Source organism: Neovison vison, chromosome 4, assembly GCF_020171115.1.
Source record: "Neovison vison isolate M4711 chromosome 4, ASM_NN_V1, whole genome shotgun sequence".
NCBI lineage: Eukaryota > Metazoa > Chordata > Mammalia > Carnivora > Mustelidae > Neogale > Neogale vison.
Window position 1 is genome coordinate 85,522,173 of NC_058094.1, and position 17,986 is coordinate 85,540,158.

Here is a 17,986-nt window from a genome sequence, read left to right on the forward strand (position 1 = left end):
AGGCTTATATATCATCCTGAGATAAGGAGAAGGAATAGAGGCCTGGGACTTCAAATGGGAGGAAAACAATCCAGAAGGAGATGGGAAGAGCAAATGTTTGATAACTAGATGTTTGCCATGTCACAGAGAGAGAGAGAGAAAAATTGATCCCCAAGACCTGCCCAGTTCCCTCCAGCTTACCACACTTAGCTCAGACTCTGTAGTCATCTCTGATGATAGCTCTCTTCCTGGACCAGTCTTCTATTTAGGTTCTTTAGGCAGTTAAGAGAGAGGTAAAAGTTCTTCCTGAGTCTTTTGGGCCTTGACTGACATCAGCTCAATATAAGCCACATGCTGAAGTCATACATTGTGGAGACGCTCATTCTGAACACCTTCATTATACTTCTATTTTCCAGTTAATATTTTTTCATATATGAAATGTTTCATACATTTTACAGAATTATAAAATAAGGCATATCACCAAGATGTACAATATTGTCCACCAATCCTCCTGATGCCTTTCCTGAACCAAAATGATGGCAATTTAACCGATCTATTTAGAATTTGATGAAGACATTACAGAACAATTCAAAGAGAAAGTACTTTAAAGAATGGGCTGCCTAGATTTGAAAATCATGGGTTAGCTTGCTTTCTAAAAACATGATCTTGGGCAAATATTTACTATAAATCACTTTCAATTTCCTCATCTTGAAAGTATGCATAACATTTATAGAACCACTACAAAATGTATATAATAATATATATTTTACAGAATGAGATGATGTACACACAGATCACCCAGACTTCTCTGAAATAAAGTAAGTGCTCACCAGCTGTCAGTTCCTTTATCTTTCTTCTCCTTGAGCAACTGTTCTCACAGAATATAACTTCAAAAATTGGCATATATTAGGCACTCAATAATATTGTTAAATGAATGAATAATTTTACAAACTATGGTTGCAAGTGGGAAAATTTCAGCATATTTCAGGGTCTGTTTCCAGCCCAAATGCTTTCACATTCAACATATTAAAGGAGTTCTAACTGAAACAAAATTTTAAAACTATGGATTTGTGTCATTGTTCCTGAAAGCAGTTGAATATATAATACATTTTTTCTTATTCTTTGTTTGGTTTCCATGGAAACTGGTTTGGAAGGTGAGATTTTTATGTGTTTATCCCAGTTACTTCTATTTCCTTGACTCAGAAATATAGAGACTACTCCAAAAAAAGGGGGGAGGGGAGGAGGGGCTCCTGGGTAGATCAGTTGGTTAACCTTCCAACTCTTTTTAAAGATTTTATTTATTTATTTGAGAGACAGAGAGAGTGTGTGTGTGTAAGTAGGTTGGAGAGGGAGAATAAGAGAGAATCTGAAGTAGACTCTATGTTGAGCTCAGAGCCCAAGGTGGGGCTCAATCTCACAACTGGATGTCATGACCTGAGTCAAAATCAAGAGTTGGATGCTTAATGGACTAAGCTCTTAAGCATCCAACACTTGATTTCCACTCAGGTCATAACCTTGGGGTTGTGAGATAGAGCCTTGAGTCAGTCTCTGTGTTAAATGGGGTATCTACTCAGTTTCTCTCTCTTTCTGTTTCTCCCTCTGCTCCTCTCCCCCTCCTCCTCCTTGTGTGCTCGCTATCTCTATCTCTCTCTCTCACAAAATAAATAAATAAATCTTTTTTTTTTTTTTAAAGAATAAGAGACATGGAGAATATATAACTATATCTAATATTCACACTTTAGCAAGACTGGTACATATCAGCAAATTATCTTCAGGTCTGTCCTATAGAATTTCTCATATTTCCATTTTCAATTTTCCTTAAATGGTGACTGCCTCTGAGGGCAGGGAAACTGTTTTAGTTGTCTCTGTCCTCATGGAGTCTAACACAAGACCTTGTATACAGATGAGACTTCAGATGTTCAATGTGAAGAATATGTTCTATTGGGCACCATACATAATCACTGCCCCTGCACCTATAGTAAAAGAGATATGCAGCTTCTATTTTTCATATGAACTGCTACTATTAGCTTCTATCATTTATTTTCTTGATTACATCAGTTTATAATGATACACTTGAAATGTAGGAAGAAGAAACTCTCAAAGAAATCAGGAAGACTCATTATTAAGACCCTTGAGGTGTATCCCAGTTGGAAAGTTTTATTGCACTTTGGCAATGAAATCATTCTTGCTACTTGGGGCACTTACTTAGACCAGCCAAGCTTTGAGTAGGTACTGGAGATACAAGGATGAACACAACATAATGGCTGACACTAAGAGTTCTCTGATCTAAGTATGGGAGGAATTATAAAGCAGAGAAAAGTACAACTATGGAAATGACGGCTCACAGAAGGGATATGTGATTCGAAACTTAGGTATATACTTTAGTCAGGTGAAAATGGGGTGGAGGGAATGGACAGGTGGAAGGAATGTTTCAGACGGAAAACCAGGGCTGATGTTCTCCAAGGGATCAGAGCACTAAAGTGTAGGCAAGTTTAGGGTAGACAAAAATGTGGTAAGTTCAGTTTAGGATATGTTGTGTTTTGAGGAACATTAGTAAGTTGGAAGCATGGATTTGAAACTCAGTGGAGAGAACCATAATGAACATGCTTATTTATAGTCAATACCAAGTGGGTAATCCTTGAAGGTCTAGCGGTGAGAATAGCACTTGGAAGGAATGTGTAGGAGAGAAAAATAGATGGGCACTGACAATAGAGTTAGAAAAGAGGCATCCTCAAAACAGTGAGGGTCTCCAGGGAAGCATCACAATGTAGAAATTCAATAAATGTTTTCTAATTACATAGCTAATTTGAATTTTAAAAAGATAGATAACAAAAGCCTTCCTAATCTTCTTTGGAAGCAATAGAGAACATGAAATAGACATAGATAGAGAAGATAGATATGGATATATATTCATAAGTGAGATAAAGTCATGAGGAAAAACAATCTGAGGGGTTTGAAGTGGCGGGGGGATGGGAGGGTGGGGTACCAGGTGGTGGGTATTATAGAGGGCACGGCTTGCATGGAGCACTGGGTGTGGTGAAAAAATAATGAATACTGTTTTTCTGAAAATAAATAAATTAGAAAAAAAAAGAATATACAAAGACTCAACTCTAAAAAAAAAAAAGTCATGAGGAGTTACTATACACTACACATTTCCTAAAATTCTATAAATATTACCTCATCATTTTATAATGTAGCTATGTCTTGTTATTTCAATTTCTTCCATGATAGTATGTATAATCATAGATGCAATTTGGTATGGTTTTTAATAGCATAAGCCTAAGAAATACCTGGTTTCTATTCTTGACCATACCACTAGCTGCTGGCCATGGACAACTTAAATTCTTTGAGCTTCTCATCTCATAATTCATACACATAGTAAAATCACATATTTTTGCTGTATTATTTTTATCATTGGGTAATTTTCTTTAAAGTCATGAAGCTTATCATAAATTGGACTAAGATTTGAATCTAAGCATAAGAAGGTCCAAATATATATCTTTAATCATTAAATACCCCATTACTCATCTTCTATATCTCAAAAAATATTTTATATACATATGGGAAAACTTTTATAGGAAAGGTTATGAAAAAAGTATTAATATTTGCATATGGAGTTCATATAAGTTAATAAGAATTGATCTTAATAAATATTTGGTCAAAGGACATGAACAGTCATTTCACTAATAAGAAATAGTGCCTAGTAATTTAACGTATGAGAAAAAAGACTTCAGTCCTTCTGGGAATCCAATAAATAAAAAAATTAAGGTATAAACTATAAGTTTTTCATGTATTTAAAGGATCCCCAGCGAACCCATAAGCTTTAGGAAAAACATAATTGATGTATTTAAAAACTTTTTTTAGCCTTTAAGAAAGCTTCCAATATATGAACAATAACAAAAAAATGGACACAGAAAACATATGACTAGGTTGCATTTTAATATGGCAATTAATTAATTTATAATGTCTTATTATATCAAAAGATTAAAAATGAAAGAATGAATGAACTAAAATGTAAAAGCAAAAATTGTTGTTTTACAAATTTTACTGTTTTCCAGCTCTTTTTGAAGGACAAATTATTTCATATTAAACACATGGGACAAAAAGCCTGTAGTCACAGGCAAAGTGACTTCCGGCCACTTGGTAGTTTCCTTATTTGTTTAAAAGGCAAGTAGGGAAACTCATTGATAGTAATTTGTTAAACCCTACCATGCATTTAACTGATAAGCTGAAAATAAATTGGAGAAGAGTTTGGGAAGCCCATTCTTTCTACATAAAACCTATATCCCTTCCAATGGGATATATACAAAGAATTAATCATTCTTCCAGTTCTCCTTGAACAACCATCAAAGCCAAGGATGTATTAGGATTAGGCCTAACAATAGGAAGGGCAATGTTTACTCAATTTAAATTTAAAAAGTTTTCACTCTCTTGACACCAATTCTGAAACACATATCTGGATAAAATATTTGTGTTTGTAACGTGGCCTAACTCCTGTAGAAAGACTTTTTTAAGTTCAAAATAAGCTCAAAACAAACCTTATTTTAACTGGGATAGAAAATGATTAGAATTAATTCTTTTTGGTAAAGACCAGTAATTTAAATATGTGTCAAGTCAGCTTTTCTGCAGAGAGAAGTTAGCATGAATAAGGGCTTCAAGTTCATGTTGCAAGGGACCCATTTAATCTACTACAAAATATATATATTAATGTCTTCATCTGAATATATCTGCTTTTCTCTTACAAAATCATTTAAATCCTGATGGGATTTAGTAGAATGTGAATAAATTACAATCAGAATCAATAAGTAACTCATTAATGACATTCCCACTAACTAGCAACTGCTGTATATTGGGGAAGTCATACGGGGAAAAAGGTAAAAATGAAACCAGATTTGAGTGTCCAAATTTGGTTTTATGATCTTGGGGAAGTTACTTAACATCTTATATAATAAGCTTTCTCATCTGAGAACTATTAATAATAATACTATATAAATAATTTCCTAAAAATTAAATGATATATGAAATTTTTTTTCATGTATGAAAATGAAAATTCTTTTTAGGAAAAATAATTTCCTAAAAATTAAATGATATATAAAAAATGATTTATGCATATGTCTTGTTTTACCAGATTTAATCCTCTGCCTCAAACCAATGCATAAATTGAAATACTTCTTCCCAGAGACTCATTTCTATCAAGTAACAATATATGAAGAAAGAGCAATTATATTTGGCTATGGCTATTTATAAAAATAACAAGGCTAACAAGAACTTCCTCCTAACAGAAAGTATAGTTTGGCTTTGGCTTTTTGTGACAACAAAACACATATATGTATTGACATAAATGGATATCTCCACCTCTCTATGTGTAATTAATTTTTCCCTAAGTATATTTAACCTTTACATTTTTACCTAGAAAAGCCCATCTTGTAACATTCCATTTATTTTTCTACTTTTTCAAAATTCATTTAATAATCTGATTCTATATCCATAATATTCAGTCCAACACCTGCCTCTCTGTATCTACAAATGTCATCTATCCAATGATACAGCAATTCCATGCCTAGCTATTTATGCAAAATAAGTAAATACAAGATATCCACAAATAGATTTGCATACAAATATTCATAGCAGCTTTATTTTTAATAGCCCCAACCTATAAACAATCCAAATATCTATTAACAGGTGAACATTTGAGGGGATATTCAACAATAAAATACTACTCATTAATACATACACATGAATATACAACATGGATAAATCTCAAAAACTATACTGAGCAAAAGAAGTCACATAAGTAAAAGAATGGATACTGTAGGATTTCAGGTAAATGAAATGTGGGAAGAAGCAAAACAATTTTATAATTATGGAACTCAAAACAATGATTGCCCATTGAGGGCCTGAGACAGTGAACCAATATAAAGGAACATTCTGGGGTTCTGGAACTGGAACTATTCTTTATGTAGATTGTACACACACACACACACATGCAAACAGTCAAATTTATAGAATTATAGAATTTTTAGTCATGCACTTAAAAGGGAGCAATTATCATTTAAATACTGTATCTCATTAAAGTTAATTTAAAAATATTCATCAGTAGGTGAATGGATAAATTATCATATATTCATAAAACACAAGACTATAGAGAAATAAAGAGGAGTAGACTGTTACTATATGTAACTGTAAGAGAGATGATTTTCCACCAATTTGCTGAACAAAATAAGCCAAGAGAATATCATTTGTGCTTGCATAGAAAGCTTAAGAACAGGAAAAACTGATTTGTGTGATAGTGGTTTCTCTGTCAGGTGAATATATTTCTCCAAATGTACACAAATCAATGCTTTATATCTCAATAAGAATTATATTAAGCCAAGATAAGTTAAAATTTCAGGCTCTGAGAGAAAAATGAAAGGAATGACAGAACTTATACATATTATGCTTCCTTTGGTATACAAAGACACAAATTTGAAGTTTTACATATGTGGAGAAAAACAAAACAAACAAAAAACAAAATAAAGTGATTTGGAAGTATAAATTATTTCTACTAGGAAATGTGAGAAAATCAGAAAAGGTGCTAAGTCTGGGGATTAACTTGAGAGTCCCAGAGAATGGGAAGGGAGAGAGCCCAGTCACTGCACATTTTTTTTTTTTTAATTTTATCTGTTTATTTGAAAGAGATCACAAGTAGGCAGAGAGGCCGGCAAAGAGAGAGAGGAGGAAGCAGGCTCCCCGCTGAGCAGAGAGAGCCCGATGCGGGGCTCGATCCCAGGACCCCGAGATCATGACCTGAGCCAAAGACAGAGGCTTTAACCCACTGAGCCACCCAGGCGCCCCGTCACTGCACTTTTTAAATAATGTATGTTATGTATATTGTGCTTTCAAAAATATAAATAAATATAGTAATTAAAAAATTGTGTTGAATGTTATAAAAAGACTCCATGAAGGCAAATCACTAATATTAAATTGCAGTTTGGACAAACATAAAGGATTGAATAAAAATCGTAAAAACCAAGACACATTCTTATTTTCATTGCTCCATAAGTCATTTAAAATTTGATCCACTTTAAAATAAGTAAAAGTATGAGTCATTATGGCTGTGTTTAATGCAATAACCACAGGTAAATGCTGTTAGCTTTATAATACAAAAGGATAATATTTATTAAGAATTCAAATGTCACAAATTCAAGTGTCACAAATTTTTTCTTAGCTTCATAGGCAATAATTATTTATTCCTTATAATACAAGTGAGTTACTAGAATTATCCTAATGTTATTATAAGGAAACTAAAGTGAAGAGAAATTAAAGTAGTTGCGAAGGACCCCCAAAAGAAACCACATTTAAGCCAAGCTGTATGGTACTTATCCAATATTGAAAGATTGAGGAATGAATAAATGTTGGTATGACTTAAGATAAAATATTATGTTATTGAACAGGGTCAATATTTGTAAATGTCATTAGGGCTCCAATTCACCTTTCTCTTCCCACTTCTTATCTCAGGCACGGGGGCAAAGGACAGACCCATGTAAGCCCTGGGTGAATAGGGTCCTTAACTCACATAGCAAGGTATTCATTTTACTCTTTCTGTGTAGGTGCTTTGGTCTATCTGTTCCTGCACTTCTGCTTCTTAGAAGCACCTCAGGTCCCTTAATAAACTACTTGCATCAAGTCTTGTTACTTTTGGTGTATCCTGAACTAAGCGCCATTTATGGAAAGGTTAAGGTTTGTGTACACCATTTAGTGATGTTATCTGTAGCCAATGCTAATTCCTAGTTCTAATTTCATCAGATAAGAAATCCTACTTTTTCTCAGCTTACAGAGATTGCCAAATGGAGATCTATGGACCAGTTACATTGGAATCATTTTGGATGCTTTCTAACAATGCAGATTTTTCAGGAGGAAAGGGTTTCATTCACTCACCTTAAGTATGCTAGCTTGTGAGCTTTCCAGGGATATTCTTTACGAGGTTAGGAGGCTTTCTTCTACCCTAGTTTGTCCTGGGTTTCTATCATAATAAGGCGTTGAATTTTGTCAAAAGCATTTTTTGGCACCAATTGAGATGATCATGTGGTTTTTGTTCTTTAATCCATGATACAATATATTGTTGGGTCCCCAATGTTGGGTCCCCCAATAATGATTAAAGGAGCGAGACTGATACAAAGCAAAGGTCAAGCAAAGCTTTATTTCACACCAAGCATCGAGAATCAAACCAACTGGCCAGGGCCACACCTCTTACAGAGTGTGCGGGAACCCTCCCTGACTCACAGACTAACTTTTATAAAGCAAAGGCCATGTGGTTGAGCCTGGCCAAACACAGGTGGCCAGTGAGATTGCGATACACAGAGAAAACTGCACAGTCATGCTAGGTCACACACATGTGGCCAATTGAACTACAATTCACCCCATCGTAGCTATTTGGGAACTAGCCTATCACCTTAGTCAGAATGGGTACCGAAAAGGCACCCCAAGGGCAGGGCCCATACTCATTGGTAGCTAGGAGAGAGTATGCGCCCCCACTGATTGAATGTCTCCACTTGACCTGACCCACCCTTATATTTGGGCTTTGTCAACTGGGACTGGTTTCCCGGACTTGCTTTTAAGTAAGTTCCCCGGGGTGGGGGGGGGGGTTAATTTAAGTTTTACTGCATAAACAACAAAATGGCAGTTCAACCAGGGTGGGGCTGCTCTGGCTGAACAGGCCCTTAACAATATTACTTAAATTAATTCTTTGATTTTAAACCACCTTGCATTTCTGGGATAAATCCCACTTAGTCAGAATGCATCATACTTTATATGTTGTTGAACTTGGCTTTCTAATATGTTGTTGAAAATTTTCCATCTATTTGGTTTATCTGCTTTTTATTTCATTTGTTATTTGGTTAGTGCCTTAGCTGGACTGACTGTTCAGTGGTTTCTCTTTCTACATAGCTTCTGATACCCTCTCCAGAAGTCCCAGCCCTGCACATGGCTGTGGTCACCTTGGTATGAAACTGTTTTTGCTTTCTCTTTGACTCTCTCTTTTCCCTAATCTCTCTGTTAAATTGGCTGCCTCTGATGCAATCACGCCAGTTGTTATCCTCCACTAACCACTGGCTAGTTGCCCTAATTGTTTTCAGCAATGCCCTGGTACATAAATCTCTCCAAGGTCTGATCCAGTTTAATTCAAGTTTATTTACAGTGGTAGATTTTAGGCCAGTTTTTGAAGTTCCTTCCTACCCCAGGATGTCTTTTCTTGCTTTTCTCCTTCCCTGGATTTCTCTGGTAACTATTAACTGACTATAGTTTGGCTTGTTGCTTTTGCAGAGCTAACAGCATCCTCATAATTGCTTTTCTCTCTACTGTTTTCAACACCATGCTTAGGTGTCAGCTTCCCCATCTACTTTTCCAAATTAAGTTGCTTCCCTTGAGGAGAGCTTCAGAGCTCTCTGTTCTCACAGCCTGTCTCCCACCCTGGGCAAAGTCTCTGAGTCATGGCCCTAGGGCATGAGGTCAATAGCCCACTTCTGAGTGATGCCAGTCCTTATGAGAAGAGCCCTGGGAAGGCTATAGGCCTCTGTTTGTCTTGGTTTGTCTGTACTGGTGTGGAATTCTACCCCATGAGCAGAATGTGGAGGTACATGGGGCCCCTCTTCTCACCCTACTCTTCCTGGAAGAGAGTTTCTGTCTTCTGTGGAGGCTTTGTGAAGGAAGGATCTCTCAGCCAATCTTAGCAGAGGGAGCCCTGTATCCTGAGTGGACTGGCCAGTAGAGCTTCTGTCATGCTGAGCTTCTGTCATGCTGAGGTGGGTAGCTCAGGGCTCATATGCCGTGTTCTCTCACTGCTCTTACTGAAATTTAATAGATTTGAACAAATGTTTCTCCATTTGCTGAATGCTCTTAAGACTATGTACAGAGATTTTAGTTTTTTTGTTTTTGTTTTTCCTATCGTTTTCACTAATTATGATTGTTTCACCAGAAAGATGGTCTGTGGGAGTCCTCATGTCATCTTTTGGAAAATGAAAGACTCATTTTCTTTTCATTTTATGTGAAGTTTTGTTTGTTTCTGGCTTTCCTCTTGGGTTATTTTTTGCATACTGTCCCCCAAGAGCTCTGTTTTGCCTATAAAGTAGAGCATGGGAAATTTTATCAGAACCCACTATATTTTTACCAAAGACAAAGATAAATATGTATTTGTGTTAAAAGTTTTCAGTAGCACACTGGTTCTCACAGATCAACCATTTGTTGAGAAACAAAGACTGAAGATGCAGTCACTTGTAATTTTGCAGAACTTCGAATTTGAATCGTAAAGATTTGGAGGTTAGTGCTCAGGAATGGATAAGTTCCTGAGAAAGCAGTCACCCAACATTTTCATCCAAGGGAGTTTTATTGTACTCTAGTTATCCACTTTTCTAAGGTGACAAATGAAATAAACAAAAGCTTTGTTTCTTTGTAAAATGTGGCCCTCATTTGAGAAATAAAACTTGGTTATTTAAAGTATTGCAATGTTATAGGCAACACATCACTATCATAAATATTAAGAGAAAGTCTGTATCTTATAAAACATTTTCACATTCTAGAATTTGGCCTATTAAAGATATGGGACAAGTTAATTTTTACACAGCTGGCTGTTTATTTACCCAGTGCTTTTTCTAGAAATAGGATCCACTGTGAATCTCTCTGAATCTCATATGCCAAACAGAGGTCTGACCTATTGCAAATTTTTATTAAGCATATGAGAGAGTGACTTTATATCAAGATGCATGGGGCGCCTGTGTGTGGCTCAGTGGGTTAAGCCGCTGCCTTTGGCCCAGGTCATGGTCTCATGGTCTCAGGGTCTGGGATCCAGCCCAGCATTTGGCTCTCTGCTCAGCAGGGAGCCTGCTTCCCCCTCTCTCTCTCTGCCTGACTCTCTGCCTACTTGTGATTCTGTCTCTCAAATAAATAAAATCTTAAAAAAAAAGATGTAATACCTATTATATAAGGCAAGCATAGCATATAATTTCAAAACAGATTTTTTTTTTCAAAGTTCAAACCCATGAGTTTCACAGATGACTAAAGGAGTTCATAGTTGGTTCTTCCTGGAAAACCTATCTTCTAAGAGCAAAAATATGTAACTTAGTTTCCTTTCCCATCTAAAAACTATTTCACAGAAACACATACCTTATTGTGGCCCAAAGAAAGTGAATGGTAATTGTTTGTTTAATCGGTAATCTTTCTTATTTTTTTTAAACATTTATTTATTTATCCAGAGACAGAACCTTGTGAGGGCTGGGGGCAGAGGTAGACGGAAAAAGAAAGAAGCAGATTCCCCACTGAGCCCCAGGCGGGGTTCAATCTCACCATTCATGAGCCCACAACCTGAACAGAAACTGAGTCCCACACTTAACCAGCACAGCCACCCACACACCCCATCTTTCTCACTTTCTTATGTCTGGAAAAACAAATGCTTTTGATTAGAACTTTACTCAACTTCAATTTTTCACAAATAAGATGCTATTCTGAGTTTGAGCTTCATCTACAAAGTCTTTTTTTTTTTTAATGGAGCTATATACGTTTTATATTCTGGATAATTTAATAAAATTTATATTTTAAATATATGAATTTAGGAGTGAAAGTAGATAGAATATGAATATAGATAAATATAGATAGATATAGAGATAGATAATCTGATATCTTGAGTTTCTAGTTCTATAAATAACCCTCAAATGGAGTTAAAACATCTGACAAAATTACCCATATTTTTTATTAAATGACTTTTGGTCATTAATTCATCCTCATTTATTTATGGCGCAATTGGGACTTTATCCAGCAGTTAACATTTGCACCATCTCTAAGCTCCGATTTTCTAGTATACATAAAGGGTATCATAAAAACCAACTTGTGTTAAAGTAAGAATTAAGTTAGGCAAGTGCGCAGGTGAGGCTGGGACCTCGAGGAATCCACTGTTTGCCCCGAGCCGCTGCCATGGTCACCTGTGAACTGGTAGGAGAGGAGAGGGTGAGAGCACTTGGGACTGGGAGCACTGCTTCAGCAGCTGGTACAACATGACCTGAGCCCCTCTGGCAGGAGGAGGCAAAGCACAATGGCCAGGCACTGTGAGATGCTCGCTAGGAGTTGGACCCCTGCTTTACCCATGCACAGAAGAGAGCAATTCAGACAGTTTTGGATGCCATTGACCAAATGTCGCTGCTGGTACTGAGGACTTGATGCCCCAGTGAGTGGCACTATGGGACTCTAACCAGCCTCAGAAACTGCTGCCAAGCAAAGGTAAAGCCCAGGTAAAGATCTGGACATGCCCTTATGATGTCCCACCACCTGAGAGGGAGCCTGACATTCCACAGCAACATCAGTAAGGCTCACAAGTGTGCAGAGCTCACTGAATATCAGCTATCCTCCTGTCATTGATTGATGTACACCATTGCCAGAATTCTGCCCTTTTGAAATGAAGAAATGCCCCCAGATCAAGGAGAGGAAATAGGTACATATTGCAGCCTATGGCAACAGCCTCTGTGCATTGTCAGGTGTCTGGAGGATCTTTCCAAAGAGGCTATCTCGGAGCTGCACCTGCCAATTGGTATTCCCATGGTATAAGAATTGGACAGGAACTTGAAGCCCATCACGCCCATGCAGTTCCTAGGGAATGAAGAAGCCGTGGGTAAAGCCATGGAAGCTTCAACTGCCCAGCACAAGGCTAAAGAGTGAAAGAGAACAGGCAGACTACTTGCCCAAGGACATCCTCCCTACCCATCCCATTCCTCTGCACGTCCTCCTTGAACAAATCACACTGACCACATCTGTAGGCATCTTAAGTTTTACCTGAAGACTGGTACCAGTGGCTCCTAATTTTATTAAGCCATTTTGTCTCTTGCATCTGCTCCCTTCATATAATCAAGTCAAAATGGCAATTCTGAAGCCTGGGCTTCAGTCCAAGCTGAGGAAAGACCTGATCCAAGAGTAGAACATTAGTAACTCTGGAATTTTTGCTATTGCTTTGTTACTAAGGACCTGCTTGAGTTGGGGATAGGGAGAAGCCAGCTTAGGTGTGGCCAATGAGAAACAAAAAAGCCTATTTGTGTTCCCAGGAGCCTGTTTTCTACTACTCTGTAGCTTCTGTAGTCAAGAGACTGGGAAGCAGGGAGGAGTGGGGTGGGGGGAGACACTTATTTATTTATTTATTTATTCATTCATTCATTCATTCATTCGTTTATTCATTTATTTTTGTAGACCATGCCCTGCCTTTTCTTTTTTTTGGCAGAATTCTCTCACCAGTAAGAATACAGCCCAGGAAAGAGACCCGAAGGATAAGGAAATCTCACTTTGTTTACAACTGGAGAATCAGAGTTCCTGCATTTGTTCTTCCTCTGTCCAGGGTATCGTGCTAGGAGCAACTACTCTGCTACATCTCTTCTTTCTCCCTGCGGTTGGGCTGGGTAAAAGTTCTGGTTCCAATGCTTCAGGCTGGAAGACTGAGCTTGGCACCTCTACCCGTTCAAGTACAGCAACCTAAGAAGCCACCAGTGGTCTTGGGGAGGCCACAGACAGTGTTCAGGCCCCCAAAAAGGGCTGAGGATTCCATGGAACCAAGATAGTTGGACAGGAGCTAGCCTGAAGATGAATGTAACTTGCATGATGACTAAAATGATCATTTCAGCTATGACCCTAGAAGAACTGGCTCCAGGAGAGTGGGATCAATCTGAATGTTTTAGGTATTACATTTACTGAATAAACACACACACACACACACACACACACACACACACAACTAAAGCCTTTCTGAGATTTCTAGTGGACGTTGAACTAGTCCCACATGTGATCATCCCAAAATAAGTTATTCCTCATACCAACGTGCGACAAGCAACTTGACTTCTGAGGCCTAGAAATTCATCCTAATGTGTTTTAGAATCCCTCTCCCCTGTCTTAAAGTTTTATGGAAGTGAAATGCCTCTTGATCATGTCTAGGTGTGTCTTTCACTGTATCTATTTCTGATCATGTTCCAGTTGCTTGGCCCTGCCACTTGGGTCCAGTACTCATTTTGAGTGTAACTGTACTAAATCCTTTTTCCAGATCAATATAATAAAGGAGTGATGTGCAATAAAAAATATAAATGTTTCACACACACACACACACACACACCACAGAAGAATTGTTGGATAATATATGGGGTGCTTGTATCAGAGTACCTACTATATAATACACTATCAATAAATATTACCTGATATTATTATCATAATTGTAGGTATCCTTTGAAGGATCTGTTGAAATGTCACTTTCCAATTATTTTCATCAATTCCTGTAATGCCAACATAGCTGTAATTTGGGTTATTATCTCACTTTAAAATATCTCTTTCCATTTGTTTTTAAATTCATTTGTTAAGAAAAAATAATTCAGGGATGCTGGGGTGACTTAGTCAATTAAGCATCTGCCTTTGGCTCAGGTCATGATGCTGGAGTCCTGGGACTGAATCCCACATCGGGCTTCTTATTCCATGGGGAATCTGCTTCTCCTTCTCCCTGACATTCTCCGCTGTTTGTGCTCTTTCTCTCTCTTTCTCAATCTCTGACAAATAAATAAATAAAATCCTTAAAAAAAAAAAAAAAGACAAAGAATTCAAACATTGACTTCCTGGGACACAGTAACATCCCTACTCTTGGAACCCAGTTTATTCTGGGAAGTGCAGAGAATAGGAGAGAAATAAGAAGTAATGTTTATCATCTTTATTTTTAATTTCCTGCATGTTCCAAATTTTCAACAGTTTAAAATAAAATAAATATTTTCCCATCATGAGTTCTTTTTTTTTTTTTAAGATTTTATTTATTTATTTGACAGACAGAGATCACAAGCAGGCAGAGAGAGAGAGAGGAGGAAGCAGGCTCCCCGCCAAGCAGAGAGCCCAATGCGGGGCTCGATCCCAGGACCCTGGGATCATGACCTGAGCCAAAGGCAGAGGCTTTAACCCACTGAGCCACCCAGGCGCCCCCCATCATGAGTTTTTAAACCTGATATGAATATTCAATGGTGCTTTTATCTATATATAAAATTCCCTTATTAAAATTCTTAGTGATCAATTTTTATAATATAGAAGAGATATATAGTAGCTTAGCATATGTAATTTACAAATCATATAATTCATACATTAAAATTATGCCATGTAATAGTTTTTAGTACATTGGCAGAGTTGTGCAACCATCATCATAGTCAATTTTAGATCATCCAAAAAACAAACTATTCTCATTAGCACTGACTCCCCATTTCCTCCTAACCACTCCCAGCCCTAAGCAATCACCACATTACTTTCTGTTTCTAGATATTTGCCTGGGTGAAACATACAAATAGATATTTCTTTCAATTGTTGTACATGAAAGGCCTGTCCATTTATTGAGGGCTTTCATTTTTTAATGATGTTTTATAGTTTTCAGAGTAAAGTTTTATACATTTTTTGTTAAGTTTATTCCCAGGTATTTTACTCATTTTGATGCTAATGTGAATTAAGTTGTTTTCTTATTTTTTCAATGGCTCATTTTGATTGAATATAGGAATATTGTTGTTATTTTATATTGATTTGTACCCTACAAAAACTTGCTAACATGTTATTTAGTTTTAATCATTTCTAATGCAATTATTTTATTTTTAAATGAACAGGGTCATGTCATCTCCAAATAGAGATGGTTTTAATTCTTTCTTTCCAATCTCGATGACTTCTATTTCATTTTTTTCCCGAATTTCCTTGAGTAGACTCTCCAGTACAATGTTGAATACCAGTGGCAGGAGTAGCTATCTTTATATTCCTCTTGATCTTAGGGGGAAACTATGTAGTCTATGTAGTCTTTCATCATTACCCAGTATCAAACTTATGATATTAGCTGTGAGTTTTTCCATGGATTTTCTTCACCATGCTCAGGAAGAGTTCTCTCATGCTTGGTCTGTGGTATGTTTTCATGATAATAAGGTGTTGGATTTTGTCAAATGCTTTTTTCTGAACCTGTAGAAGCTCTATCGGTATATATATTTATTATATAATAAATATACTTAATATAGTACATTGATTAACTCTCTGTACATTATTATATATGTAATATATTTATTATATAATAATAATAAAATATAATATAAATTATAAATATAACATATTTATAATTGTCACAATTTTTAATAGATGAACCACTTCTATCATAATCAAGTTTTCCTCTTTACCTCTAGTCACATTTCAGTTAGTTTGGTTTAAAATATATTTTGTCTGATATCTGTGTGGCCACTCCAGCTTTATATGGTTGCTGTTTGGATCATATATGTTTTTCTGTCTTTATTATATTTCAACTTAAATATGCATGTTTGACTCTAAAGTGCATCTCATGTAAAGAGCATACAGACTATGGATTGCTTCATGTCAGTTTTGATATAGTTAGATATGTTTGTTATTCTATTTTTTTGTGTTATGAGACTACAGCAAAGCAGATTTAAGCAGAGCCTGTAAGAAAACTAACCTGGTGTAGTTTCTATCTCTGACTCACCAAGGAGCAAACTCATGTTGCTTCAGTTATAAAACCTTACTAAAAATTTCTGGTTTACCACATATTTCCTGATCATCTTCCCATAACTTACCTCCTCTTCTCCTAAAAGTCCAAAATTCCTTTTCCTTCATCTGGCTGGCTTAAGATTGTTTTTAAGTGCCCCCTACATTGAATACCTCAAGAAGCTTCATTTTTCTTTGACAATCCCTGCTTGTGAAAACTAGAGCAGGCCTTATCGCATTAGGCCAAAAAGCCCTGATGCTTGCTCGCAGGTACACTAGAGCAAATGCTTTTTGCTGTCAATCAGCATCCAGGCACCCTAAGTTATGTCCAGGCACCCTAAGTTCTGTCCACAGGTCTAGGACTTGTGGACAGAATAGGGGATAGACCAACTTTCAGCACGGACTTCCATGGGACTCAAAGCAATGTCAGCTTCCACCCCACACCATAACACACCACCATCTTCCCAAAAGACAGACCTCATCAAATAACAGCCTTGCCAATCAGCACAAGGCTGAGAAGGCCATTAAAAGAGACAACAGGAAGACATGACTCCCACAGAGGTGCTAAGTATCACACAGGGACAGGCGTTTGACTCAGTTGGTTTTCCCTCTCTGCAATAGGACCACTGAGGGGTACCCTTAGCTCTAGGAAGATGGCCTGTTGGGATCTAGCACACCTGTTCACACAGGCTGAGAGGTCTTGGAAAACTGAGGGCGGGAGGTACCCAGAAGCAAAGTGTGCACGCTATGGCCACTCTAACCCAACACCAATCACTCTAAATGTGTACCTGGGTCTGCCATGAGTACTTGTGGGGCACGGCTGAGGACCACAGAGTCTATCCTGCTTTAACACAAGGAGCTAATCCCCCTGTCACCAGGTGATCTTGGAAGCCTGAGTCTGAGCAGGGTTAGGTAGGACAGAGAAGACCAGGGAATCATAGTCACCAGACAGGCTTCTTGTCTTATAAGGAAAGAAGGCCATCTGGGTCTGACAGTACCAAATATTCACATCTCATCATCAAAGCAGCAGCATAAGAAACAGTGCTCCAGGAAGACAATAGGGTAGACCAATGTAGGCCCTATGCAAATGCCAAGAGAGATTGGCTAGCAGGAGCTAACTGCATTTATGATAGCTACTATGACTCAGGTTCCCGGTCCAGGAATTATAGATTGAGGGATCCCAGTGGGGAATTCTGGGGGACTTCTAGCAATACACAATTTCATCCCATTCCCAAACCTAGCTATCTGTTTTCCTGAATCCGAACAGAAACTCCTTAGCCTGGCCATCTTGGGCATAGCAAAAGTTCACTGATAAGGAGCACTTTGCAGAAATGATTCTCAGGAGGCCTTGAGACTCATCCATGTAGGGCCTCAAAAGTCTGCCCCAAACGACCATTACTTCTCCCCATCACAGGTGCAGCACAAGGAGCCAGCAGCTCCAGCAAAGTGGACTGCCAGGCTGGACCACTCCTGTACAGACAGGCCTTGAAGTTCCCGGGGGGGGGGGGGCGGAGGCTGA